This window comes from Anolis carolinensis, chromosome 1, assembly GCF_035594765.1.
Source record: "Anolis carolinensis isolate JA03-04 chromosome 1, rAnoCar3.1.pri, whole genome shotgun sequence".
Taxonomy (NCBI): Eukaryota; Metazoa; Chordata; class Lepidosauria; order Squamata; family Dactyloidae; genus Anolis; species Anolis carolinensis.
Genome location: NC_085841.1, coordinates 32,970,746 through 32,998,624, shown reverse-complemented (window position 1 = coordinate 32,998,624; position 27,879 = coordinate 32,970,746). Strand labels below are relative to the sequence as shown.

The 27,879-nt window shown below is 38.0% G+C and overlaps 1 long non-coding RNA gene across 1 annotated transcript; it reads right to left on the bottom strand.

The window, feature by feature from the left end:
* Positions 1–497: 497 nt before the first annotated feature.
* On the bottom strand, positions 498–27,879 carry LOC134296637 (uncharacterized). The gene is made up of 2 exons (XR_010003448.1): positions 27,635–27,879; positions 498–1,133 (listed from the first exon to the last, which is right to left on the bottom strand). It is a non-coding gene; the product is annotated as an uncharacterized LOC134296637 (long non-coding RNA).

Genomic DNA, 27,879 nt, shown 5'->3' with positions numbered 1-27,879 from the left:
ATTGTGGTTGTGTCTGATGAAATCAGAAGTGGGGTTCCTTCCCAAATTATCAAGAAGGGGGTCTCTCTATTACCTCTTTGCTGGTGGTCACATTGTTACCCCCGTTATAACATTAGCAGACAGCCAGGCATTCACAGGGAGCTCAATGGCTAGTAAAGAAGACAAGGGAATGAGCCAGCAGGGTCAATGTGGTCTTGACTCAGTTGGATTTTCTGGACACCGAGCACAGCAGTAAGTCTGGCTGTAGAGTGTTTGCTTCAGCTGAAGGCTCATCCTCAGCAGTGGCTGAACTAGGTATGGCAGACTGATGGTAGCTGCTGGCCTCAATCTCATCTGCTGGTCCTTCCATCAACACCTCATCCCCACTATCTGAGCCTGTTGTGACATCAACCCGCTGCCATGCAGGAAAATACAACCAAAGCACCCCCAAAAAATGGTCATCCATCCTCTGCTTAAAACCTCCAAAGAATAACACTTCACCATGTGCCAAGGCAGCATATTACTCCAATCTTACATTTTATTTTCTCTGTATGGCATATTTGCTGATGTAGGATATGACTTGAATAATCAGATATAGCAGTCTCTAGTCTGCAGAAGGTTATGATTTAGAAACAGTAAGTCTCAAAAGTGCCACAAACCCATTGCAATTTTGCATCAATAGAATCACACGTGACTCCTCTGGAAAATGATACATGGATGGTATAACAGAAAACTCCAATTTTCATCTCCTCCCCCCTCCCCTTTTGCCCCTTGTTATTAAAATGATTTGAAGAAAAAATGTTAAAGTAAGGTTGATTAAAAGTCTTGGAAAGGATGGTTTAAATATTTTAAAATACTCTGAGAGCTACATTTAACTACTTCAAAGTATGTTGCAGGCCCATATTTTCTCACTCTCTCAGACAAACTGCTTTGTGTTGACAGGCTTGTCAGAACAGAATAAAATTTATGAGGAATGTAAGGACTATTTATGGAATCCCAGCTGGTTTAATTAGTATCAAGGTAGAAAGCGTGCTCTTTCTAAATTCCTGTACCATCATTCTGTCTTGTTCACCAGCCTTGTAATATTTCCTTATTGTTCATGTATACATTGGCTGTATTTTCTTCTGCAGAACAGCTATGCAAAAGAATAGAAACTGGAAAAAGAAAAGCAAGCGAAGTTAGCTGATTACCATAAAATGCTGGTGTGTTAACTCACTACTTTTTCACCAAGTGAGGGGCTCTGCTTAAACCTCTGCTCCTACTAAATGTGAGGACTTCCACAAATTTCATGGTTACCATCAAGATTTAAAGTTCCCCTTATCCCCACTTCCGCCACCAATGTAAGGATCTTCTCCTGTTCAGGTAATTTAGACTCTTAAACACTGCTCATTAATTCCTACACTTGACTGACTCCTAACCTTAATCCTCACTTCACCCATGACTTTCTTCTTTCTAACTAACCCTAACCCTAAGGATCTTATCATATACATTTATACCCCATCTCTGATGCTCTTTGCCTACGAATGCCTATAGGTCCTATCACATGACACAAGTGGCTTCCACTTCATCACACTGAATAGGTGAAGGGTTTGGGAGAGTAGGTGTACCATTCAGTTTAGGCATGCTCCATTTTGAAATTAAATTGATAATTTTTCTACCCTCACTACACACTTTTCGGCCTGTCCATTTTACTCAGGAGTCCTCCAGTGATTTACCATCACACAGTTGAGATTTGTTCCTGCCCACTGTTCCTCCCCAATTTTCTTTGCAGCGAAAAATACCTGAAGGAAATTGCTGACAGTAAAAGATAGCTGCTATTATGGAAAGTTATGTACCATTACAAATATTTAAAATCCATCATTCCTTAGCATTGATCCATGGCAGCTAAAGTGGTGTCAAACTGCTGTAATTCAACAGTGTAGATGCACTCATATACTTACCTGCCTTGGTTCCCCAAACTAAATTAACTGCCAAGAGCTATGTTTAGCAGCAGAAATCAGTTGTATTAGTGATCCCATTTGAAGGAGCCCCGGTGGCGAAGTGCGTTAATCCACTGAGCTGGAGACCGAAAGGTCCCAGGTTCAAACCCCGGGAGCGGCGTGAGTGGCCGCTGTTAGCCCCAGCTCCTGCCAACCTAGCAGTTTGAAAACTGTGAGTAGATCAATAGGTACCACACCGGTGGGAAGGTAACGGCGCTCCATGCAGTCATGCCAGCCACATGACCTTGGAGTTGTCTACGGACAATGCCGGCTCTTCAGCTTAGAAATGGAGATGAGCACCAACCCCCAGAGTCAGACATGACTGGACTTAATGTCAGGGGAAACCTTTACCTTTTACCTTGTTAGCCAGACAATCATTTGTAAGAAAGGACTTGAACCCATATGAATCAGAACCAGAATCACCAGCAGAACAGATCTCTTTCACCCAGTGCAGCTCCTGGTAGATAAAGTGGATGTGAAGAAGGAAGAAATGGGCCTAAGGCTTTGAAACATTTTCAAGAGTTTAATTAGAGTTCAGTGTACTCCCCAGAGTGCCCTTCTTGGGAAAGAGGGGTAACAGCGCTCCACGCAGTCATGCCAACCACATGACCTCTACAGACAATGCCAGCTCTTCAGCTTAGAAATGGAGATGAGCACAAACCCTCCAAGTCGAACATGACTAGACTTAATATCAGGGGAAAACCTTTACCTTTACCTAAAACCATAAATATTTTCTGCTTTCTTGTTATTGTTTCCTTTAAAAAACCAGAATTGTGCGGCTTCTAGAAACATTTCTTTGTTGGGACAGAGGACACAAAATTGCATCATTGTACACCAGAGCCGCAGAACTGCTGACTGACAGGTCGGTTGTTCAAATCTGGGAAGAGTGGGTGAGCTCCCTCTGTCAGAGGGGACATCCATGCAGGGACATCAGAGAAGCTTCCCACAAAGATGGTAAAACATCAAACATCCGGGTGTCCCCTGGGCAATGTCCTTGCAGACGGCCAATTCTCTCACACCAGAAGAGACATGTAGTTTCTCAAGTCGCTCCTGACATGAAAAAAAAAATGTACAAGATCCACCAAAAGAAAAAAAAATACAGGGAAGACAGTAATTTAGGGTGGGACGTTTTAAGCTTTTTCAACTCACAACCCAAGAAATCTTTTTTTTTAAACCAAGAAATTATTGAGGGAGGGCATAGAGACACATGCGCACAGGAGACAAGGAAAGGTATGAAGGCACACACACACACACAGGAGAGAAGGAAAGTCAGGGAGACACACATGTGAGCCTGCGAAAGAAGGGAAGGCGACCTCAACATACAGTTACAAGTTCCAGAATCAGTGACGTAGGTAAAAATTGGTTGGATTGGGAGGAGTTCTATCTGAGCTGTAAGTCAGACATGTATTATTAGATATGAAAAGGAGAGAAGCGTGTTAGATGGTGGGAGTAGGTATGTAGTCCTCATCTAGGATTCTTAAATGATGGGCTACCTACTTAAAATGTATTTACTGAGGTATGTGTGATAAGATCCTAATAGACTGACTATGGGAGAGAAAGGAGAAAGGCAGTATAGAAATTAAATAAATCCAAAATGCAATACAAAAGTGATCTACTTATGATATTTAAGCAGTCCCTAATGCATTTCTTTCTTTTTTTTAAAGGAGCAGACTGTTCTGTAACATTCACTGAAACACCGAGCCAAAGCTTAATTTGATAATTTACAATGTTCTATTCCCCCAAGGTGTCATTTGTTATTTCTAACACACTTCCTTTTTTCTTAGGAATCCAAAATATTGCTCACTGACAACTAACTTGGATTTTATTAGAAAAAAGTACTGACTGGCAAAAAACCAAAAATAGAATAAAATATTTATGAGATATGTACCAGGGAAAAAGAGAGAGAGAAGAACGATTGACTTTAACTGATGGAGAAGGCTAGCTGATTTGGCAATGAGGCAGGAACGGGAAGGAAAGATATTTTATAATGTGAAGCACACTAAACAGAAATGCTGCAAAACTATGTAGCAAACAGGCATATCTTATTAAAAGGTTTTCAGTCTATTATATCTGTGAAGTCTTGGCTCTGCCTTTTCCTCTCCTTTGCTTTAGTTTCCCCTGTTTATAAGTTTTCCCAAAAGTGTAGATACCTCACTTTGTATTAGCTTTTGGGTGGAGCATAAAATCCCCCTAGAGGCCACCCTTAGTTGGTCTATTCCATTTGCCTGTATTGAGCTCCTTTGCTAGACTTCTCCCTTTTTTTTCTGCAGTAGAGCTATAGAGACTATAGGCCTGGTTTTTTGTCTGGAAATCCTAGGCCTAGAAATCCAAACAGGCACCCTTAGTACTATAAACACTGCATTCAACAGTATTCTTATACCACGAGTCCCAGAGACAACAGAAGCCTTTGACCAGTTTAGGCTTCACAAAGAAAGAAGATTGAGAAAGCCTTTGGACTCTAGCTTCTGAACCATTGCTTTATACCAGAGACAGAGGATTTTCAAAGGCTCCAGAGAGATGACGACAATCAACACATTTTCCTTTTGTAATGTATTGTTTTAAGCTATCTTTCAATAGCCCCAGGTGGAGTTAACACTTTATACATCTTGTTTTCAGTAAACTCATTTTGATTATCTTTTCACCTTGCCTAAAGTGCCTCTGTGTGTTAAAAGTCTTGATCTTAATAGAAGGTATACAGATAGCCCTTGAGTAAAGCCAGACATTATAGTTTTCTCATAGGCTTGGGCTTGCCATCACAATATCCATGCATATTCAGAACACATCCAGCTAATTTCTGTGAAAGGTATTCCCTGGTAAGAGTACATAGTACTGAAGACCAAGGCCCCATCTATACTGCCATATAATGCAGTTTCAAACTGCATTATATGGTCACTGTAGACTCAAATAATGCAGTTTAACTGCATTGAACTATGATATATGAGTCTACACTGACCATATAATGTGGTTATAAGCTGCATTATATGGCAGTATAGATGGGGCCTTAAATTACAGTCAGCCCTCCAGATTTGTGAGTTTTTGTGGATTAATATGTTCTCTACAGGAATCTGTAGGTCTTCTATAGTCAACTTCTGATGACCATAAAGTCATGCTGGAGGACCCAGAGATTCCCAGAGAAAACACCTCTGAAGGTATTTGTAGATTTTCCAGAGTGATTCGATGGTTAATGTCTGGCAGAAGATCATTATAGCGTCAAGCTGGAGGAAAAACAAATGCCTGGAGAGTTCACATTTTTCCACTTTCCTGGCAGGAGCCCCCGGTAGCCTTGTGCCAGCAGGACTGCTAACTTGAAGGTTGGGTTGCTAACCCTGAAGCTTGCTGGTTAAAATCCAACCCGGGGAGATGGCGGATGAGCTCCCTCTGTCAACTCCATGCAGGAACATGATAGAAGCCTCTCAAAAGGATGGTAAAACATCAAAACACCCGGGCATCCCCTGGGTAATGTCCTTGCAGACAGCCAATTTTCTCACATGAGAAGCAACTTGATGCACACACACAATTGTTTTTTTCCTGGCAATTCTGGCCTCTGTCACCCATGAAACTCCCCCCCCCCCCCCGCAAAAAAAGTGGTTTTCTGGAAAAACACAGAAGGGATTTCTAAAATGAGGAAGAAAGGTTCTGGGGCACGAGTGTGTCTGAAAGTTGTAGGAGGGTCAGAAGACTGGGTAGTATTATAGATTATCCAATATGCTTCAAGGATTTTTTAAATATGAAAAATGGCAAGTGGAAATAAACAACTATACATTTAAATTTAAGGCATTGAATGACAATAATACTAATATAGATGTATGTCATAGATAATCCCAAATCTTTAAAATAGATCATTTTCCATTTATCATTAAATTTGCTTATTTTTACCTACAGCATACACATATGAGAACTTTAGCTCTTTAATGGGGTTAAAAAGTTTGCCCATTACTTCAAAAAGGTGAACTCCTTTTTAAAACATCCTGTCCCGTTTTCATTTTTAAAGTGGAGATCTATCTAATATATGCACTTATAACCTCCAGTTATAGCAGGGCAATTGCCTTTAAATATTAAATTGAGACAGATATGTGATTGAAGCATAATTCACTGGGAAATATATGCTGACAGGTGAGGTTGACATCTTCCCAAAGAATGCCTGAAGGTCAGAGAAATATGATATATGACTGGTGACAGATTTCAGCCCCATTAATGTTGCCCCTTTCAGTCTATTCACTTTGCAAATTTCTACTGTTAATAAAGTTTTAACCATGGGACCAGACTGAAAATCAACTAGGAGCAAACTCAAGGATCTGTTATTTAAGTGTTAACAGCCCAGTATTAACTGTAATAGAGCCATCCTACAGAATCCTGGGATTTGTAGTTGAAGAAAGGATTATTAAGAATTCTCTGCTACAGAGCTCTAGCACACCCCAAGCTACAATATTAGGACACTACAGCAGGGGTTTTAAATACGAGGGTTGAATGAAAAGTAATGCCTCCACCTTCGTAACTCCTCAACAGATGGCAGTATTGGTATGCGGCATGTTCAATATACTCTCCTCTGCAGTTCCATTTGGCGGGAAGCCTTAGCACTGAATAGTCTGTTGTTAAAGTAAAAAGTATGGAACCCTGCGCAGACGGTCAATCAATGTGACTTAAGCAATGTGCAGTCATTGAATTCTTGACAGCAGGTGTCACCCCAAAGAAGATTCATCAGAGAATGCAAGCTGTTTATGGTGATTGTGTTGATGTGAGTACTATGCGTTGTTGGGCGAGTAAGTTTAAAGATGTTGAGGTGGGAACATCTGACTTGCGTGACAAACAAAGAGTTGGATGTCCTGTGACAGCAATCACCAAGTTTCACAAGCATTTCACAAGAATGTGTGGGTCCCATTATTGCTTTGCTTGGCTATCAGAAGATCTGTGCACGATGGGTAGTGTGAGACACTGGTTGCAGAAACGGAGTGTCAATTTCTTCTGTGACAGCTTCAGAGAACCTGTTCATCGTTGGCAGAAATGTATCCAATTGTCTGGTGATTATGTGGAAAAGTGAATAGTGGTAGTTAAAGAGTACATTCTAAGGATTATTTCTGTGTTTGATTTATTAAAACATTCCCATCCAAGCCGAAGTAACAAAGGTGGAAGCATTACTTTTCATTCAACCCTTGTACTTCATCGAACTACATAACTCACTACTGCGTAGGATTGCGCTGTGACACTTAAAATGGTATCAAATTGCTGCAGCTATCATTCTCCACTTAATTTTACTCAAACCTAAGGTGATTTACTACCTCCTGCAGTAGACTCTATGTTCCAATACAACATGCCCTAAATTAAATTTTATTTATTTATTTATTTATTTATTTGCAGGATTTATGTTCCGCCCTTCTCACCCAGAAGGGGACTCAGGGTGAATCACAATGCACATATACACAGCTAATATTCAGTGCCATTTATAGACATACTACACATACAAACAGATAATACACTGTGTGTGTTTAACTCACAGTTCACAGCACTCATTACTAAAAAATGATGATCTGTCATCAAGAGCTCGATGAACTACCTATATACTAGAGTATAAGCCATGTTTTCAGCCCTTTGTAAGAGCTGAAAAAGCCCCCCTCGGCTTATACTTGAGTGAAAATTCTGGCCGGCTTAAATTCAGGTAAGCTTATACTCGAGTATATAGGTAATAGGAATTGTACAGTCTTATTTTATTAAAGTCTTCTTCTTCTTCTTCTTCTTATTATTATTATTATTATTATTATTATTATTATTATTATTATTATCTTAAATTACAGTTTTATGTAAATATTCAAAATACATTTAGCCTACTAATGCCTCAATTAATGCAATTTTATTGGTATCTATTTTTATTTTTATTTTTGAAATTTACCAGTATCTGCTGCATTTCCCACCCTCGTCTTATACTTGAATCAATAAGGTTTCCCAGTTTTTTGTGATAAAATTAGGTGCCTCGGCTGGCTTATGAAATAGTTTAAAATACATTTAAAACACAATAAAGCTGAAGACTCTAATTCACAATTTGAGTGTATTCCTAGATTCAGACCTGAACTTGGATGCCCATCATTCATTAGCAGTGATTAAGAATGTGTCTGAACATTTCAAGCTAGCGTATGAGCTACATTCCGTAGGATACACAGGATTCTATGAAATGGGCCTCATGAGCCATCAAATCCAACTTCTTATTCAGTGCAGGATCTCCATATAAAGCATCCCCACAGGTATCCAGCCTCCTTTTGAAAACATCAAGAGGAGATCCCACAATTTCTCTAAGAAATGGCTCAATTGCTGAACCACTTTTACTATCAAGATGTTCCTTCAAATGTTAAATCAAAATCAAACTATTAGAAGGTATCCCCATCTATTCCACATTTAATTGCTTTGCTAATCAAAATATTATCAAATATTTCCCTTCCCTTCCCCCATTTTCGCTCTGCTAGTAGATGTATACATCATCATTATCATTGAGTTGGAGGCCTTTGGGATTCAAATAGCACTGTTGCTGAAGGGAGCTTTAACTAGTATGGTATTGTTTTTAACTTATGTCTTTATATTGTTACTGGTATATTGTTTCAAGTCATTTCTGACTTACAGTGATCCTATCATGGTGTTTTCTGGGGCTGAGGGTGTGCGACTTGCCCATCTGACTGGCTCAAAGTCACTCAATGGGTTTCCATGGCTGAGCAGGGAATTGAAACCTGGTCTCTAGAGTTGTAGTCCGACCCTGAAACCACTATACAATGCTGGTTCTCTATATCTTAATTATTTTCTATATCTTAATTGTTTTCATGTTTATTTCATTTTACTAATCTTAGCTGACTTACATGTCATGTAAACTCAACAACTAACTAGCTAGCTTGCATGGATGTAAATTCAATAGTTTTGAATTTGTGCATCTACATTATAGAATGCAGTTCGATACCATTTTAATTGTTCAATTTCTTTATTTTTATTTATTTACTTTATTTATACCCTGCCTTTCTACCCATGGGGACTCAACACTATGGAATCCTAGGAGTTGCAGTTCTACAAAGTATTTAGCCTTATCTGCCAAAGAGTGCTGGTGCCTCACCAAGCTACAAATCACAGGATTCAATATCATTGAAATGTGGCAGTTAAAGTAGTATCAAACTGCATTAATTCTACAGTATATAGATGCACCCTGGTGCTCCCAGAATTTTATTCCTTTTCTATCGAGGACTGATTTTGCTTGATGATGTCTTTTAAGGATGCAGTAATTAGTTTGGTCTGTCATCTCTAGGCCCTTTGAAAAGCTGGAACATACGTATATACCACCAATATCAAGGAGGAAAATGAAGCACTAGAGATTATTGTGGCCCTTCACCCAGCTCATCAGCCACAAGATTTTCTCGGGACAACTTGTCAAACTTATAGATCCTTTGCTGGATACAAGTAAAGAGGAACAAGGACTTCTCTGCTAACCTGGTGAGGTGGTTTGAATATTAAGTGCTTCAACTGGAACACTGTTGCTAAATACATACTTATCTTTGATTCACTAAATAATTACTTTTTGCACAATGCAAGAATGAAAAATAGCAGTTACAAAAAGGAAGAGGGGAGAGATCTGATTGAATCCTTTGCGCCCACATGTAGTTTAGATCAAGATATCACTTCTAACAGCTGTGTCCCCTTAATGTAACACCAACTCAGAGGGGCATGAGCCACTTTATGAATCATAAACTAAATCATGTCTTGCAATATCACAGATGTTCTCTGGAGATCTGTCAGTATGCTGTGCGGAAGGATGAAAGAATACAACTGGAGATTAGTAGGAATGTTAATGCTATTCAGCAAACTGAACATGACCTAAAATATGAATGGAACCAACAGACAGTTCAAGCATGACTGGTAATGCTATTCTCAGTTAGGAATTGTCTTTTTCAAAACATTGCTTCATATTTTACACAAATATCTAGGACCACTGGTATTTGCCACAATAAAGTATGAAGGGTAGACTCATACCTTCTCCAAACATGCATCATACATGAGGGAGACACAGAAAGTTCTAATTCATACATATCTCCATGGAAAACCCTAACTGTTTGGAATTGCATGCAACCCCTTCTTCAAATTTAGTATGTTTATACGGCAAACAGCAGTATGCCTTGAGTTCTATATTTGATTTGATATTTATTTAAGACATTTATTTATCATCTTCTGAGCCACCAGGATCCCTGAGGTGGAGCACAATGGATAAAAAAACCAAAAAAAATAAATAATCACATAACTTAAAAACCCTTTAAAATATTAAAAAACTCTTTTTTAAATTAATTCCCAAACCAGTCAATTAAAAACAGTTTAAAATACAGCTAGAGTTAACACCTAGGCCGAGAGAAATAACACAGTCTTTAATGCCACATGGAAGTGCATAAGAAATGAAGACAACGGAACCTTCCTTGGGAAGGAGTTCCACAATTTGAGCCAAGCTACAGAGAAAGCTGTGTAACCAGACTAGCCTTATAGTATGTGGAATATATAATGTGGCATAAATGTTAAGTGCCACTCAAGCTTCTGTAATTCAGTGCCATACTGATTCTGAATCTGGAGACAGCATGTAGCCATAACAACTAGCAGCCTTTGATCATTTGTCCTCCATGAAATGGAAGAATCTCATTTTTGAGTAATCGAAAGGAACATTTTTCTTTTGTCTTTCAAGTGAGTTTTCAAATGAAGAGTACTAACGTCAATATTTGATAACTTTTAGTGATGTAGAATATACAGTACTTAATATAAATACTGGAAATTACAAAATACAATATTTTACAGGATTTATGGGGCAATTTTTATTCAGTTGCAACAATGGATCAAATGGCAAGTGGGTGGGATCACTCCTGGATGGAATTGCTCCTCTAACTTTGAAGTGATATGTCATTTGATAGTCATACAGACAGACAAACAGATATGCTAGAATCCTGCTGTTGAAACTGAAAAAGTGGGTTGTAGTCCCCAAAAATGTATGCTGGCACAAATTGGTTGTTCTTAAAATGTTCCACAAGATTGTTTTCTCCTTCCTTTCCACTTCTTCCAGTTCTACTTATTCAAGTGCATCAGCAATTTACTTAAGCTTGCTTGTTAAGCTAATCACTTATAGATGCAAAAGCAAGTTTAGTGTTCTATTCCCCCATGCCTCCCAAATATTTTCAGTGCATTCCAAACCAACCAATCAATCTCAATCTCTTTTCATTTCTCCCTCTCTGTCTCTTTTCTGAAAAGGGGGGGGGGCAAAAAGAATGGAGGGCAGAAAAAGTTATTTTTTGCACATTGTAATGAGAGTAATCTGTAACAATTACTGTAGCTGTCTGTGTGCCATTCTCCTTTGCTTAGCTGTGGAGTGTTCTTAATTGTAATCTCAACAGAGAGTCACTGCTTTAGAAGACTACATTCTGTTCTTGAACAACTTAATTAGAGATCATAAAATCAGCTGGAAGAAGATATCAACCTTTGATGCTCACAGGAGTCAACACCAGTTTTGGTAATTAGGGTACATTGGCTCTACCAAATCTCTAAAGCTGAAGGAACCAGGATGAAAACTTGAATGGGAAGCAACATTTAAAATATGTATGTAAACTGAAAGACAACCTGAGCTAGAAATGGTTTCGACCATTAATTGTCCAAATTCTGATATTTCCAGAGATGAAGCAGGCTTCCTTAGGAAGCAACCAGATCTGAAGATGGACCAGAAATGAAACTTCATTAACCTGGATTGAAGACATGAAAAAGCAAGGGAAATACAATAGCCAGCAGAGTGTCTGCTACGGACTCATCTTGTTGTGTTTCAAATAATAATAATCCCAGTGGTCCCGGTGGTGATTGGCACACTGGGTGCTGTGTCAAAAGATCTCAGCCGGCATTTGGAAACAATACAAATTGATAAAATTACGATCTGTCAACTGCAAAAGGCCACCTTACTGGGATCTGTGCGCATCATCCGAAAATACATCACACAGTCCTAAACACTTGGGAAGTGTTCGACTTGTGATTTTGTGATATGAAATCCAGCATAAAGATTTTGTTTGCTGTGTCATACTATGTCTTTGTGTCAATAATAATTTATTTCTTATAACCCGGCTCCATCTCCCTGAAGGGATTTGGGGTGGCTTACATGGGGACAAAGTCCTGAGAACAAGCGTACAATTAAAACACAGTACAAATTACAGAATTAAAATGCATAATAGGACAAATACTTAAAACATCTTAAAAATAAAACGCACAGCTTATTAATTCCAGGATATACATGGAACTATTCAAGATTCATGAAAGGGGCAGGTTTGTGCTATCATAAATAATAGGACCAGATAGGCTGGGGGGGGGGGGGCTTGAGGGGCTTCAGCCCTCCCCCCCCCCCCGAAATTCTCAGGGTGGCCCGTGAGAAGGCCTTACATTTATTATTTAAACTGTTATGTTTATTCATATCATGATATGATTACCATGCTCAATATATCCCATATGCATGGGGGTATTGGGATAACGATACAAAAGGTTTGCTAGGGTAGATCCTCTCTCACTCAGACTCAGCCCCCCCTCCTCCCAAATCAAAATCCTGGCTACGGGCCTGGGACCAGGCCCATAGAACCAAACAGGAGCAAGCTGGGACTGAAAAGTATGTTGTCTAATATTTCATTTTCTGTGAAAATCGTCAGGGGGAGGGGTGAGGGAGCAAAGTGACCTCACAGAAATGTTAGTGTGAATCAGTAATTTGTTTTATTGTGGCTATCCAGCCCGCTGTAGTATTACTTCTGGCTTCTTCAGTCTCTCTGCATGGAGGGCATCAGGTTTAATGGAAGGAGCATCTAATACTCATGGAGATTCTTCCCATGAGTTGATATTCACATTAATTCACAAGAATAGTGGAGGCTGTCTACATCAGCGTATCATGCTCCATGCTCTGGTTCAATCTCCTGGTGATAGAATCCGAGTTTGAAGAAAGAAATCTACATATGTTGAGTAAGCATGAATCATTAATGCCCGAATGGAGCTTAAGTTTTATCAGGTATTAGGCAGCTTCCTTTCTTACACTCTTTTTAATGGTACCCTTTTTCAAAATTTTGGGGATCTTTAACAGATACACTTGGAAGGACCAATTTTTTTCAAGGCAGGCACCAAGCTGCTTCTACACTTTATAGGTGATAGTTCCTCAACTAGAGCAGTACCTGTGTCCTTTCTGTAACACAGATTTTTCCCGAACTTTTCAACAGATGTTATATAGGACCTGTTCAGGATGTATAGTTCAACTGACTAAGGCGGTGGTGCCATTAGAAATTTGATAAAATAGTTCATCACATGCTTAATTGTTATCATGGTAAAATTTGGGAATATTAATATATGCCTTGGATATGGGGAAACTATGTATAAAACCCATGCTAAACAGTTAACCAAAAATCTTAAGACGACAAGCTTTTAATGATAACTGGAATTAGTTAGCTAAAACAGAGTTAGACTAGATTTCAGTTCTTTGAATTGTAAAGGAGGAATATGTAGGAGAACCTAAAATGGCTTGGCATGTACTATCTGTGTTATTTGTGTGTCCTGGTGCAAGGGAAATTTCCCCAAAATGAACAAATTACCACTGTGATGGTTTCATTTTATATAGCTGTTTACCTTACAAGAGCCTTAGGACCAACTATTTATTTATTTATTTATTTATTTATTATTTACAGTATTTATATTCCGCCCTACTCACTCCGAAGGGGATTCAGGGCGGATCACAGAACATACATATGTGGCAAACGTTCAATACCGTTTTATACACAACTAGACAGACAATTATACAGAGATAAGGGGTATATATATTGGCTTTCCCCATCTTTTCAGCATCTTGGAAGGTGTTGTGCTCAATTCTGGCCACGGGAGGTGTTGTCGCTCCATTTCCCTGCCGAAGAGCTAGTTTGCAACTTCCTCCTTTGGACTGAATTGCTGACATTCCTTCTGGGTGCCTCAGAATATCTCCCCCGCTTTTTTTATGAGTGGTACCTATTTATCTAATCTCATTTTTGTTTTCAAACTGCTAGGTGGGCAGAAGCTGGGCTAAAGGCCAGGAACTCACCATGACCCTACTTCGAACTGGCAGGCTTGACTGATAAGATTGACTACAGCTAGTGTTTAACCTGCTGTGCTGAAGCCGGGCCTTTAGTATCTAGAATTTTTGAATTTGTCCACATTATGATTTTTTTCAGTCCACTTGCTTTGAAGCGGCAACCTTAACAAACTAGATTAAAATGTAAGAGCTAATAGGTCAAGGCTCTCATTTTCTCTAGAGTCTGATCGGTCAGGATGGGAAACAGAAATGCATTTATTTCCCTTAAAAATGTTAAACCTTGATTCACCGGTCTTCTAATTTCTGCTAGAGTTTCTCCTTTAAAAAGTTAAAACATTGATTTATTGGTTTTCTAGTTTCTCCTAAAGTTACATGGACGAAAAGGTTCTCTTCAACTCTTGTCTCAGGGTATGGCATTGGATACCATTATGAATTCTTTGATAATGTCTAATTTAAATTCTTATAGTGAGCTATCCATGGTATGTGCCCTTCAAAATCACCTGATTCAAAATGAATTCATTTGAGTAGTGCAATAAAGATTAACAGAAGCTTTCTATTCCCTCCTGTAGATAAGACCAAGAAACTGATTGACAATTTCAGTATGCAGCACAAGCAAGTGAACAGTAGAAGAAGGGGGTAAACTGAGAAAAGGATTTCTGAAATTGTCAACAAGAACCCATTTGTATCAACAAGGAGAAATTTTACATGCAGCTGTGCTTCCACCCAACATTGATCTGTGTTGGATGAATAATGTCCTACTCAGTTTTAAAGAGGAATGCAAACATTATGTGATGTTTGCATATGCATGGAGAAAAAGAACAAAGCAAAAAGCACACAATTTTGGAAAGGAAATGCAACATGCAAGCAGGTTTCATCAGACAAAGACTGATCGAATCCTTCAGTAGAATTAGCAAAAAAATATGCATGTGAATATATTCAAATTCTGAGTAATGATGCATTCTGTCAAGAACACCTGTTGTGAAATGTTAGAGCCATAATTGGATTAGCAAACAAACGTGCATTGACTCTCCCATGATGCCATTTTGCATACATAAGGACCCACAGAGAATGAATTTACTTATTAGTTTATATAAAATTTAGGATCCTGCATGGGTCATTTTACATATAGTGCAGTGACAAATACATATAACTCTCAAGGTTTAAATACTTCTGATGCTTACATATCATGGGTAGCTAACAGTAATTAAAACTAATCATAAAATCCAACAAAAATTCACAACAACATTAATGCAATAAAAATGCTCAGGCTGGAGGTAAAACATTGGATAAAATTCTAAAATGTGATCACCAGGTAGGCTCTCCTGGCATCAACTTTGACATTTTTTTTTTAGTTTTCAGGTGAAGATGTTTCTCTTTTCTTCAGCAGAGGATTAGTTCAATAGCTAAACTTGGTGTTTTTTGTTTTTTTGTTTTTTTTAAATCTCTTATAGTGGATCCAGAATGGTTGTATACATTGTTTTATTAAGATCATTATTTTTTCTAAATTGTACATTTTTAATGAACATCTTAATATATATTTTGATATTTTTATTTTTACCCCTTTGTAAATCACATTGGGACTAAATTTGGTATGGGAAATGATTCATACCTTTAATAAAACTAAATTAAGCTGTTTTATTCAGCATAGTTTAAAAATCTGATAGATGAAGGTGCTCAAAAAAGCAACAAGGATTTGCAAAAGTTCTTGCTTTTAACTGCTTGCTAAAAGAGACAGAAGAAGGGTAGATCATCGGAATCTGCTTTATATGAATTCTGGCTTCTGGCAATGTTGGCAAAGATGATTACACCTTGTGAAGTAGAAGGCACTAATTAAAGGGATAGTTTGATTTAATCAAGAAGGCAAAAACATGAGGATAGCAGTGGATGAGGAAATCCCTTTTGGAGGTTTCTCATTGGTCACTTGGCTGAAGAAAGTCAACAGGTTCAAGCTCTGTCCACTGGCAGAACATTTGATCTCCAAGATGGAAGGAAGTTTGATTTCCAACATACTCGCGCATAGCACTATATCTCTTAGAATCTTTTCTGTAAGCCATGAAAAGTAAACACGTACTTCTATAGTTGCCCTGTAGTCTAGTTTTTGAAAGACTTTCATTTTAAGACCTATCAGAAGACAGTCTTCTATTTGATAGTGTCCTCTGACCCATCCACAAATAAAGAACTAAAAGAAAGGGAACCATGAGTTTTGAAGTAGACAACAAACCGCCACATAGATCATAGTCTACCTCACTTCATATGCATTTACCTTTGAAATATAGTTGTTATTATTTTGTATGTTCACCTTGGCATATACAAATATTATGCAAATGTGAAGTGAATCCTACTTTTATTTTCTTATTGGAAAACATTTCCCATTATTTACTAGTTATGTTGACATGGTACTTTGTAGGTGTAAAAGGTCAACTAAAACATCCTGGGTGGAAAAATTTCAAAGCCCAGGCACAATGGTAGGGATGTGATTTTTCACAAAGTTTCGCTCAAAGACAGGAATGATTAGTTTCAACAATTTTCTTCCCATAGTTTAAAAAAGTCTTCATAACTACATAGTTTGCAAAGGCTTTTCACAATTCAGGACTTATTATGCACAAAATAACACGTGGTTGTTTTGAAATAGAAATAGAAATATAATTTTATGCTTGGAAAATAATATTTCAGTGCATACATATTAATTCATTTGCATAATTTTTATATAATTGGATTTCTAAATTTGCAGTCTTATGTGATCCAGAAAAGTCTATGGTATTAGCAATGCTTCTGGGTAGTCTGTCTCTACCTACAGATTTACAAAAATTATCTAAAACTATGCCGACCCGTTTTTCATATGCACACATCTAGAACAGTCTGGATTTTAGTTTTGCATTGATACATTATGCTGGAGCCAGCTTGAACTCGATAAGTTTCTTTCACTATCAACTTGTTTAAAAGTCCATACCTTACTCATCAATTACCCCATTTACTCAAATGTATAATACTATTTTATTGTATTAGCTGTAGATTTTGCTCCCTGATTATGTTTGACATACATTTTCCTTATTTTAGGTATTTTAAGCAGGATGGCTAAGAATATGTGACTGCTGCTTTTATTTTTTCCCCACTGTTTTATTTCATTACACTGATTTATTTTGTCATTGTAATGAATATTAACTAATATTGCCTTGAATTTTAAAAGCCAAAATATGGTCTAAAATTGTAAAATAATGTCTAAAATAAATTCTAAATAATACTGGACTGAACCAATATTGAAAACAAAAGAAAATATGAAAGAGAACCTGTGAACTAATAATAATAATAATAATAATAATAATAATAATAATAATAATAATAATAATTTATTTTTCTATCCCACCACCATCTCCCCGAAGGGACTCAGGGCAGCTAACATGGGGCCGAGCCCAAAACAGAAATAAAGTATAACAACTTAAACACATATCAATAAGTAAAAAAAAGATACAACAATCAAATAAAAGAATCGATTAAAAACATAACATACAATAAAACATATAATGACCAGCAAAGTGAGGTAATAGGCCGGGCGGTGGCACAAGCTGGTTAGCAGCCAGCTGCAACAAATCACTCTGACCAAGAGGTCATGAGTTCGAGGCCAGCCCATGCCTGTGTCTGTCTCTGTCTCTGTTCTATGTTATAGCATTGAATATTTGCCTTATATGTGTGCAATGTGATCTGCCCTGAGTCCCCTTCAGGGTGAGACGGGTGGAATATAAATACTGTAAATAAATAAATAAATAATAAAACATCATCCACTATGGATAAAAAGGGGTCGGGCATATGAAAATGCACGATTTCAAGGCCTTTTAATAAAGTGCATGGACAGTGTCAGAGAGTCTGCTGGGATAATGTGGGATAGGATAAACAGGAATGGAAATAAAGTGCTGAGAAGCAATGTATCAGTGATAAGGGTCTATCATGTTGGTGGTTATTCAAACGCATACTGGAAAAGCCATGTCTTCAGCTGCTTGATGATGGCAGACAGGGTTGAGGCCAATCTAATCTCCCTAGGGAGGGAATTCCAAAGCCGGGGGGGCAACCACAGAGAAGGCCCTCTCCCTCGTTCCAGCAAGCCGAGCCTGTGATAGTGAAGGAGACGAGAGGAGGGCCTCCCCTGAGAGTCTAAGAGATTGTGCAGGCTCATAGAGGGAAAGGCAGTCACAAAAGTAGACAGGTCCCAAACCATTCAGGGCTTTGTAGGTGAGTACCTGCACCTTGAATTGGGACCGGAAAATGACCGGCAGCCAATGGAGCTCCTTAAACAGGGGAATTGACCACTCCCTGTAAGTTGCTCCAGTTAGCAGTCTGGCTGCCGATCATTGGACTAGTTGTAGTTTCCAGGCCGTCTTCAAGGGCAGCCCCACGTAGAGAGAATTGCAATAATCCATCCTGGAGGTAACTAAGGCATGGGCCACCATAGACAAGTCAGACTTCACCAGGTACGGTCACAGCTGGTGCACAAGTTTTAGTTGTGCAAAGGCCCTCCCAGCCAGCACCGACTAGAAGATGTAAAAAGGTGATGCCCCTATACTTTTATATACATTGCAAATGTTAGTGATATTTTAATGTCTTGTAATATTAGCTATTACCGAACTACACAAATTTGGGCATCAGTACTGTAGAATTAATGCAGTTTTATACCATTTATACTGGTGGTTCTCAACCTGTGGGTCCCCAGGTGTTTTGGCCTACAACTCACATAAATCCCAGCCAGTTTACCAGCTGTTAGGATTTCTGAGAGTTGAAGGCCAAAACATCTGGGGACCCACAGGTTGGGAACCACTGATTTATAACATTTTAATTTCCATGGCTCAATGCTGTGAAATCATGGGAGTAATGTTTTTACAAGGTCTTTAGCCTTTTCTGCCAAAAGTGTCAGTGCTTCACCAAAATACATACACCAGAATTTGTCACTGATTTTCTTAGAATGCAAGAACAGCTGTGCTAGATATTGTGAGTCAGTGTTACTAGCTTATTTGAAATTATCAACAGTGTGAGATCTCTTCAAATTCAAGAATAACAGTCTGTCCTGCAGGAGTTGTGGAGAAAAAAAACCTAATGCAGGCAGTCCATGAGATCCCAACATCCAACTTACAAATGCCTCCTAGTTCAGAACAGAGACAAGGCAACAGGAGGAGAGAGAAATCTTCCCTCGGGAAGGGAATTCACCCGTAGGAAGAGTTATCATAAGGAAAAAGTGTCTCCACTGAAGCTTTATCACCAATCTTTGATTCCACAACAAGCCAAATTTTGCAAAATCCAGTTATCAAAGGGACAGAAAATGAGTTGTAATTTTCTGAAAAGAGTCATAGATAGCAGAACAAACACCACAGGGGCCTTAACCCTTTCCTATGCTATCCAAAGTTAAATAATATATATTTTTGGCTGGAATTACATTGAAAAAATGTACTGGTTCCAACGTACAAACTAATTCAACTTAAGAACAAGCCTACAAGACCTATCCTGTTCGTAACTTGGAAATTGCCTATATATGGCATGGTTCCATCAATGACAACTCACATTATTTTGCACATGATGTTCTCCTTATGTTGATTAATACTGTAATGTATGCATGCTTTCTTTTCCTTCCTTGTTGACATTTATTTTCTTATCACAAATGCTGTTTGCTTGTCAAAATTGGCAAATGGGGGTATTTGTCATTTGCAGACTGTGATCAGTCACAATACAAATAGTGCCCAAGATTGATTTTTCCTTTTTCCTTTTATTTTTAATCAAATCCTCTGAGGATGGAAACCATAATGTTCAGATTTATATCAAGGGTTTGAGAGTTCTATTGTATTTTTGATTAAATTGATATTCCACTTTTCTCCCATATGGGACTAAAGTAACTGGCCAATTATAGCCCCTGGCTAGCCCAAAACATGTGGCTGGGACCTAATTAGATCTCTGTATTGATGAAAGATCACTGCCAGCATATTGTTGGGAGTGATAGATCCCCTTCTCTTGTAGTGTTTGCATGCTTAATATCTCCTATGCAGAACGGGAAACCCTTCAGAACAGTTTTGTCAATTGGCACGCAGGACTAGGGAGCAGGGTAGTCAAAGTTTCCCATTGCAAACGTAATGGAGCAGTTGTGTGTGAGAGAGGAAATCACCTCACTGGAAATGAAATCTGCTGATAACCTTCCTCCATTCACTGCAAGAACTGTAATGAATCCTGGTCTCTACCAGCAAAGGACACGGTCATCAACTCCTTTTGATACACATAAGTAATTTTCATGAGTTGTTGGCTTCTCTTCCTACTACTGAAACCAGGCTATTTTAGGAGGTACAAGGATAGTTCTGTGGCAGTGACATATACTGCTCTGTCACCCAAAAGGTGGAAATGGGCAGAAGGTCTGTGAGGAACAGGTGGAGGCTGCCATTGTTCCCCATAGCATCTGCTGCCCAGATCAGTTGTGTCATTCAGTTCATCATAGAGCTGGCTCAGATGTCCATAATCTCTACATCCTTAACAGCTATCTAATGAAGCCATCATTGTTTTCTGTGATTAATGGCTGAGAGATGGTGGCCATTTGTTTTGCTGATAATGGAGGAGAGTGGACACTACAGACTTAGATATTAAAGCTCATAGTTATAGCTACTATTTATTTATTTGCAGTATTTATATTCCACCCTTCTCACCCCGAAAGGGACTCAGGGAAGATCACATTACACATATAAGGCAAACATTCAATGCCTTAACATAGAACAAAGACAGAGACAAATGCAGGCTCCGATCTGGCTTCGAACTCATGACCTCTTGGTCAGAGTGATTTGTTGCAGCTGGTTGCAGCTGGCTGCTCACCAGCCTGCGCCACAGCCCGGGCAGTAATTAATGCTAATAACCATTCCAAATCAAAAAGTTGACCATAATTGTAAGCAGACTCTCATAGATAGATAGATAGATAGATAGATAGATAGATAGATAGATAGATAGATAGATAGAGATAGATAGATAGATCAATGCATAGGACTGTATGCTCACTTATATGTAGTAGTATATGAAAATGTACACCTATACATTGATATACATACATTGATCTCATGCATAAGTCAAAGGCAGACTTTTGGGCCAAAAGTATGGATTTTAATACTACTAAGAGAAGGTTATGGTTCTCTTTTGATAACAGTTAAGCTACAATAGTCACATTGACTTGTAAATAAGTCAACCCAGGTTTTTTAGATTGATTCTTTAAGATTTCCAGACGTGGGCATGAGTAGATGGGGTGTAGATCCATAAAGACCTTTTAATGACAAAAGCAACAACAACTTTATTGCTACCAATAAAAACATGTTCCTATTAGAGATGTGCACAGTATTTGTCCCATTTGTTTCATCCGTGTTTCCATTTTGTACCATCCATTTGGATGGCACAAAACAAAAAGCCCCCCCCCTCCGAAACAAAAATGCAATCAAAACGAAAGGCAGGAGGGAGTTGAAAGTTTGCCTTTCAGATTGATCAGCTGTAGGCCCTGCAAGGCCTACAATATCTACAAGTTGAAGACTTGTAGATATGGTTCTATACTGAAAACTGCTCTTTGTAGCATTTAAAGCTGTATGAGTGCAGTCTATAAATCTTTATACTCTGTAAGTTACTACTGTGTGTCACTACAGCTGACTGAATTTGATCATCCGTTGTATTATTATTGTTAACATTATTATGTATATGATGCTCTAATATACATATTGTGTTTCATGTTTTGAACCTTTATCATGGTTGCATATTTTTCATATTTTGACCTATAAAGCCCTATACGGCTCGGTCCCTGCCTATCTCTGTGTTCACATCTCCCCCTATGAACCGGCGCGGGCCCTGAAACATGCTGTACAAGGATCATCTATCCCTAATAACGGACCATGTCAACCCATCTGATTATGTATTCTTGTTCCTTCTGGTTGTTGTGATTGTTTCTTATGGTCTTCACTGTTTTACGAGTTGTATAGGTTTTTAATTTTGTTTTAATAATGTGTGTATTGTGCTGCTTATGTAACGTATGCTGCTGTTTTTATGCTTGTAAACCCCCCTGAGTCCTTTCGGGGAGGGAGGGCGGTATATAAATAAAGTTTTACTTACTTACTATTCTTTTAACACAGAGAGGATCAGGCTGTGTGCCTAAAATCTTAACAGCTTTTGGGTGTGCTCTCAATTCATTTGAGAACACATCTCATTCAAAGGAACAGTATAATGTGCTGTCTCAGGGATATTTCCTTCTTTCTATACCTGCACAGCCTTGAATGTGTTGTCTTGATTGCTTGTTTCATTGTGGGTGGATTTAATTAGTTTCCTGTACTAGTTTTTAGAAATTATGTAATTTCAAAGTCCTGTTCATGATAAGCAAAACTTTAATAAGCTTCTCTTTCATATTCACTGAAAGGTGATGAAATGTACAATTGCCTTCCTTATTTCTCATTAGTACAGCAGACAGTGAAAATCTCACTTTCCCCCAAATATGCACTTGGCTTAGTCAAGAAAACATTCAAAACAGTTCCACTGTGTGCTATTCATATTTGCAAAATATGTGCATCAAATAGTACTAGAAATAATACAATAAAAGAAAGTTGTAACAGCAAAAATGTCCAGACAAGTTCTGGAATTTCTATACTTTGGCTCAATAACTAATCAGAATGGAGATTGTTGTTAAGTAATCAGAAAAAGACTAAGACTTGGAAAGGGAGCTCTGAAGGAACTAGACAAGGCCCAGAAATGTAATAATATATGATTGAATACTAAAATTAGAATTGTTCTTGCCATTACATTTCCAGTTTCTATATATGGCTGAAAAAACTGGCCAGTGAAGACAACAGATAAGAAGTGAATAAATTCTTGTGGTAAAATGAAGAAGAGTTATCTGGATACTGTGGACTACTAAAATAAAATTTGTCCTAGAATAAACCAAACTGAACTGTTTCTAGAAGCTATATAACTAATTTGAAGCTGTCATACTTTGGCTACATCACGAGATGACGGAACTCACTAGAAAAGACAATAATCCTTGATAAGGATATATAGATTCAATCAAGGCAAGCTATGGTCTGCAAGACCTGAGCAGAGTGGTTGATACCAGAGACGTCTCTCATTCATAGGATCACCATATATTACTTGACTTGATGGCAGTTAATAGTAATAATAATAATAATAACTTTATTTTTATACCCCGCCTCTATCTCCCCAAAGGGGACTCAGGGCAGCTTACATGGGGCCAAGCTCGAATAAAAACAATAGCAATATAAAACATAACAATGAACAAAAAACATGCACATTTATAAAAATTTTAAAAGACACTAATCAAAAATGAATCTTATAATTATGATTAAAAAAAATAAGCACATGAAATCTTCCACACTCTTGCATTAATGTGCTCTTCTTTTAAGGTTACATTTTATCTGTGGATAAGTATGTCAATTCTCTTTTACTGCCATCATGCCTAATTTTTTATTTTTTTCCCCTTTTTTCCTCCACTCTCTATGGTCTGATGTCTGCCCCACAGTCATGATTTAGAATGTACATTTCTCACTGTAAGGACCTTGTTTCGCTTTTGTTACTTTGCAAAGTGAGTGATAGGATAATAATACCCTCCTCCCCAAGCCAAGTACTTTCCATTCCCTATGGGAGAATTGCAAACAATTGCGTACATCTTTCAACTTGGAATCAAGAGAACACTCAAGTAGTAGTTTGTCACCATTTCAAGCAGGATTCATTTTTAACCCGTTATTTCCAGGGACTCAATTTTCAATTTCTGCTATAAACAAAAAGTATAGGTGTACAATGCAGTGAACCTGACTTAGCAGTAGTGCATATAAAAATGATGTAAAAAATTGAATGACTACAAATGACTATATTTTATAAACCCTTAGCATCAAAGAAGCAAAATGAGTAATAATATTTGTGCTGTATGAAGAAAAATATCACTCTGTTCTGTGGAGGTCAGGTCATATTTGGCCAATGTCCAGTAGTGAGTCCATATTTTAAGGAAGATATTGACAAACTGGAGAGCATCCAGAAAATATTGGAAGTAAAAGCCAAACTGTATGATGAATATTTACAATTATGGTATCCTTGGAGTATCCTCTCAGATAGAACTGCAATTCAGTTCATGGTATTGACCCGCCAGCCATTACAGTAATTTTCTTGCATGATAATTACCTATAATAATAAAAAAATAATTGCAGCCTGCTGGCCTATCTATCATATGTATGTCTATCTGCCTATCTGTCTCTGCCATTCTGCCAAGACCATGAAACCTAGATGCTTGAAATTCAAAGTAGTTGTACCTTGGGATTGTTTTTAAATGGGGTAATTAAAACCTGTCAGGAGTCTGCAATAATATCTTCAGCTACTAGGTGTTAATCTTTTACTAACCAAGACAAATAATACTGGAGGCAGTCCTTATTTCCTAGGCATTATCAAATCATCACCACCATCATCCTTGTTATTATCATGCCACTGTTTTGCCACTCAAGGCAGTTAGCCATAGTTAAGACATATACAAATAAATAAATATACAAAAGTGTTTTAACTTAAACTATCAAAGTTTAAAAACTATTAAAAAGCAGAACCATTAAAGAGAAGATCAATTTGATCCTTTGTGTAGGGCCCATTTTGGCCTTTTGTCCACACTCTACAGACAATTCAAAAAACGTTTGTGTGATATTGAAAGAAGTATCACTGCCTAGTACGGGAAAGTGAGTGGCGTAAACATTTGGGATGTGCAATCCATTAAAATTGTTCAAAGTCATTGCATAACTAGTGGGCATTGGTATTTCATTTCTAAAATGTTTCTAAAGTATAGTTAGTGAATATGTTCTTAGTTTGACAGTATTATTTCCTGTTTAATTGTATAGTACTTCCTTTGAAAGTAGTAGTTATACACTGGAAACTTTGTTTTTGCACAAAAAACTGTGTTAAATGGGTGGATGGTGATGTTAAATTGGTGGACTGGATAGCTAAATGTGCTATAATGTGCTATCCCTCATGCAAAGACAGTTTTTGCAGTTTAATAAACTTTTGCCACTTTTTAAAATGATAGAACCAATGAGGAAATGGCATTTATAACCCAGGAACAAACTTCATAATTTATTGGAACTCTGGCTACGGAGGGGCAAATCTCTCTGATGCTGAGCAGTGCACCTCATTCTTGGAAATGTAGTGTAGGGCAGGGCCTTTTGAATTCTCTGGCAGAGAGCTCCTCCCTTCCCAAACTACATTTTGCCAGAGTTCTGTGCTGTTCCCAGAAAACACTACTCCTTCATTTCCCCGCAAGAGGCCATTAATTTATAGAGGAATGGCAAGGCACTAAGGGAGCCTTTTTAGGTTTGGTTTTTCCGCTTTGCTTCCTTGCCCTGAATATGAAATTGACTTTGGGGACCTTCTGATATGTACAAAATTAAAGCGAAAAAGTATGGGATAAGTTTCAATCCTTAAATATTTTGGCATGGACCACGCCCATGTATTGGATATTGCCTTGTAAGTTTACTGGTTATTATAGCATTGTAATCCAGAAAATTGATACTTCTATTAGTAAAATAGGTAATATCTGGATACTGAAGACCAGTTTCTCAGGATTTGATACTTCTAAGATTATAGAAGCATAATATAGAAGCATACAGGGAGCACACCACTCCTCTGTTGCATCAGCTCCACTGGCTGCCAATATGCTACTGAGCCCAATTCAAAGTGCTGGTCTTGACCTACAAAGCCCTAAACGGTTCCGGTCCAACATACCTATCCAAACATATCTCCTCCTATGAGCCTATGAGAACTTTAAGATCGTCTGGGGAGGCCCTGCTCTCGGTCCCACCTGCCTCACAAGTGCGGCCTTCTCAGTGGTAGCTCTTCAGCTATGGAATTCCCTCCCCAGTGACATCCGGCAGGCTCCATCCCTTCTGAGTTTTAGGAAAAAGGTGAAGACCTGGCTTTGTGAACAAGCGTTTAATGAATGAATTATGTTGGCTTTGACCCGGTCCGGATTAAGGTTTACGTGCAAAGTTTTTGTGGACGAATGGTTTAAGTATTTTTATTGTACTGTTTAAAATGTATTTATTGTATTATGCTAAACTGATTGTTTTAATTGCCTATGTTTTTTTTTGTACTATATATGGCATTGAATTTTGCCAAATTGTGAGCCGCCCTGAGTCCCTTCAGGTGAGAAGGGCGGCATAGAAATGATGGGAATACATAGAAATGATGGAAATAATTTCCGCTACCCCATAGTTCTTGCATGTTTTGTTCAACAGTTTTATATCTGCAGCACAGAAGTTCCACTAGAGTAGTATCCACTGCCATGCAAAAATGTGATAATTCCTAAGACAGCAGAAACAGATACTCTGTTAAGGTCAGTGCAAGCCTTACTATTAGTAAAAGCAAAGCAGTCATGAGTCAATTTTGAGATGTCATGGCATAAAATGGTTTGTGGTTTTTAACTATTATGGTTATTAACTTTGAATTTGTTTTAATTGTTTTAACTAGGAATTTTTAATACTGTTTATATTTACAGTAATCCTGTTTTAATGTTCCTATATTTGTATATTTTAAATTGTTATGCTAATGCTTTTGAGTCCCCTTTGGGGGAGATAAAGTAGAATAATAATAATAATAATAATAATAATAATAATAATAATAATGTTAATTATTGTGTTGTTGGGTTTTTTTATGGCTAGAGATGGAAGAAGAACTTAAGAACTATTCTGCTTCCTGTGTCAAAGTTACTTATGGAAAAATAAGTGTATGTTAAAGGCATTTCATCAAGTCTGCAGATGTTTCTGCTTCAGGAAAAACATCTGGTGGAAATAAATTAGCAGTCTTTTGTGACAACATGGCGTCATCCTATTTCACATCTTCCAAATAGGGAATATCAGATCATGTACTAAGTCCCACACCATGATGTGAAAGCAATTTCCCCCCTGCCCTCATCTCTGTGCTGCCCATGCCTTTGTTTGTGGGCTAAAAAGCAATGCTGCAAACCAAGTAAATTAAAAATATTTTTCCTTCATAGAGAAATATTTGTGAAAGTGCACATGGAAACACTGAATTTATATGACATCCCACTCACAAACATACATTCCAGATTATTTCCATTAGTAGGAATAGTAAAGTTCTGTTTGTCAACATTTCTTCTTATCCATGTGGATTTTCCATTATATCATACTTTCCACATGTATTCCTCACAAAAGGAAAAATATGCTTTGCACTCTTTCAACAAAGTAATTCTAGTATCAGCCACATGTTCCATACTGTTTATTCCAAATCAGCAGGAAAATACATCAGCTGAGGTAGATAGCAAAACAAGAACACAACCCTGACAAATTAAAGACAACTGTTTCCTATGAAGGAGAAGGTCAGATGTTAACTACAAAGCTAAAGTAAAACAAAGTCATGTTGAAAGAAAAGGATTCTCAACCAAGGAAAAATCTAGAGGCTAGGAATCCCATGACAAAGCAGATGAAGCATTCCCTGGGTGCTTTGATCTTACTATTGACTAAAAGGCAGCCAACACCTTAATAAAGTAGGGATGGTGGCTCATGGCCACCAAAGAACTAGCTCTATTGTAGCTTTCTTGAAATATAGTGACTAGAAACTCACTCACCCCTGCTATTAGTAGCAACAGATATAATATCTTGAGGAAATGTTCAATCATGGCTGGTGGCTTCCATATGGGTGATGAGCTGATATCTGGGAGATGAACTGATTTTTGCAGATAGGATTCAGTACCTTGAACAGCTTCCTTGGAGTCCTGATTGAAAAGAAGACAAAGGGCCCTTCCACACAGCCATATAACCCAGGATATCAAGGCAGATAATCCACAATGTGCTTTGGACTGGGTTGAGACCA